Genomic DNA, 3,299 nt, shown 5'->3' on the forward strand with positions numbered 1-3,299 from the left:
GTTAATTTTCTTTCTTCTTAAATACATTGTTGGGAAAGGGCCAGGAAATAAGCATTTCACGGTAAAGTCTGTACATGTTGTATTCGAGTAATGTGAGGAATGAAATGTAATTAGATTTTTGATTTGATTTAATATTTAAAACTGTCTTGTAAGATATACTGGTGCTGATGAATTCACTAATCAGTAAAAAGCGTGACACCCAACCCCGGTCTCCCCTAAATCCTATGTAAATAGGAGGTCTCCACTAGAGTTCACATTTTGCCGTGCACATATCAAGTGTTTTTCTTCAGTTTCCCATTACTGTAAGAAGCAAACATATTTCTAAGCCTCTTTAACAATCCACAGCAATCCACAAACCACAATGCAAAGCTCCAATTAGAACACTGTACTGTACAATAGATGCATTGTTAAGTGCATGGCTATAAGAAAGAGCCTTGAACAACCTTGAAGAAAACCTCCTTTAACATGTGGTTCCAAATGCAGGAGAAAGATGCCTTTCATTTCTTAATCCATCTCTATGCTGCCTGGAGTTGGCTACACACAACTAGCTTTGCGTAAGAAATAATTATCCTGTCTTGAGAAATGGGAGAGAAGAGCACATCAAGACAATCCAACAGCTTTTACAATTAGTTTTTGTTCTTCCATTTTATAATAATTAACACCTTTCTATTCATCAATCTGTAGGTTAATAACCTTTCTCTTAAACGATTACACTTTCAACTCACAAGTTGAAAAAGATAAGGAATGTCTGGCAACATTGTCATTTCCGTGTATGAAATGAACATAAAAGTGCACATGTACACCAACTGTTGCTCTGACGACTTCTTTCCAACCCATACCTCCTCTCTTCCTCCTCTGTCATTATAACTATGGGGTCATTTGGAATATGTCTGTCTCATACATTTCTCCACATGCTCCTTTCTCTCCAATCCAACCTGTGACCCCCACCTCCCTCTCGAGCTGCTCGCTTCTCTCCATCTCTGACCCCTTACTCTCCACTGCGACGCTCCTCTCCTCTATTTGGAGCCCTCACCCATTCCCTCCATATTGCTTGAATCTCTGGCGACATGGGCTGATTGACATCATTGATAGCAGAGAAGAGAGAGGTTAATAAGGACCAACTGTTCCCTGCTCCCCACCACCGGCACAATGAGGACGTTTACGAGCTCTGGTTTAGCAATAATGATGCCAATGATGAAGTTGCTGCAATTCTACAGTAGCCAAGTCAGATACATGATTAAAAGGACTAAATGGGTTATAAGGACATATTTGCATTGTATTTTATGGGAATTATGGAGTTACACATAGTGTCTGCTGCACACTTGTTGAAAACAACAAATGAGTATCGAGGCACCGGACTTAAGTAATAGCATACATATTATACATATAGTAATAGCATATACAGTAATAGCATACATACAGTAATAGCATACATACAGTAATAGCATACATACAGTAATATAAAACATACAGTAACAGCATACGTACAGTAATAGCATACATATCATACATACAGTAATAGTATACATACAGTAATAGCATATGTACAGTAATATAATACATACAGTAACATAATACATACAGTAATAGTATACATACAGTAATATAATACGTAGAGTAATAGTATACATACAGTAATAGCATACATACAGTAATATACTACATACAGTCACAGCATACATGCAGCACTACTGCTATTTGTATGTATCAGAACATATAGCTAACAGATCTAAAACACAGCCACCATATTGTGGGACTGAAAGATACATTATGAATGCACACTCTGTGATCCAGTGGAGGATACTGATAGCATCTCTTTCATTTCCTCCACATACTCTGCTGAAACACAGGCCCCTGTGGTGCTGGCCACTTCTGATAACCTTGGAAGGGGAAAGATGGAAGAAATAATTTACTTTCATAGCAATCTAATAAGAAATCTCAGGTCTGTCTGTCTGAGACAGCAAAACAGACTGTCTGTGTTTTCCCCCTCTCCTCATGTAGCCTTTTTTTATAGCTTTGACTAACAGTTCAAACCAGCTCATTCTTAGTACTTTGAAAGTTGAGCTTGAATTATTCAAGACGGTCTTAAAAATTAATCTGGCCGAGAAAAAGGAAAATAAGCGTGGTAAAAGGAAAATCTAAATAAGTCGTGAACGTTGAGACGCATTTTTCAGTAGGTAGCTGTCATCGTGCTCAAGAAGAGCCAACCAATGTGGCTGCAGGGTGGAAAGACTGCTTATCTGAAGAGAGGCTAAGGTAAACTATTAACTATGCAGAACATGGATGTCATGGGCAAAGAAGGCACATACAGCTGGAGGCAGCCAGGCCCCGCTGGAATGTTTTGTAGAATTATTGCCAAAATCCTACTACTGTATGTGAATATATCAGACACCTAATGACTTCTAGATGTCGTGGTTTTTCTCTCAATATGCAATTTTGACGTCTTCATTTGTGTCTGAAATTGCCATCTATGCTAAGAAGATTCACTTCCAAAATAGGGCATTGTAGGCAAACATACAGTAAATGATACTGAGCTCCTACAATTGAAACTCAATTATGAAGGTTCAACATGTGGTAATTCAGAGAATGACACAAACTAAATGTGATCATTCAAACTATAGCTAGCTACCACATGAACTAAATGATCCTCAGGGTAGCAAGAGGGTATCACTGCAACCGTTGTTGTTGATACACCCAAACAAAGAATGGGATTCAATCCAAAATAGAGAAAGCCTACACAACAAATGTAGTCAGATTTCCAATTCCAGACATTTATGTTGGTGGTTTTTCAGAAATTCCTGGGACATATTACCATCAAATCCTTTGAGAATGCGGTGCTGGGAATATTGCCGGGATGAGCAACATTGAGAGGAGTCAGTGATTAGCTGTTGGGCCAAGCACGCCCATTGTTTCCTATCACTTTCCTCCCAGTGCCAGAGGATTAAATGTTGCCTTAAACCCCATGCCAGGGTCTCTCCAGACAACAGAAAAACAGAAAAAGCAATCACGCGAATATGGTTAGTGAACAAAAGGAACTGAGCACATGCACGTCTGGAGACACAGAAAAGGCATTTAAGATGAGAGCATGAATATTAATCAACCCAAATGTTTTAACAGTGTGTTAATTGATTGCTCCTTGGTTTGCAGTCACAAGGAGCAGAGAAAGTCTCACCTTCTGTCAGTCTATGTCTATGTCTCTGTGTCTCTCCCTTTCTTTCTCTCTCTCTTTCAATCACTCTCTCTCTCTCTCTCTCTCTCTCTCTCTCTCTCTCTCTCATTCAAGTGTGAGTTTGTGCAGG

Source organism: Oncorhynchus mykiss, chromosome 1, assembly GCF_057628025.1.
Source record: "Oncorhynchus mykiss isolate SJ-2025 chromosome 1, ASM5762802v1, whole genome shotgun sequence".
Lineage (NCBI taxonomy): Eukaryota > Metazoa > Chordata > Actinopteri > Salmoniformes > Salmonidae > Oncorhynchus > Oncorhynchus mykiss.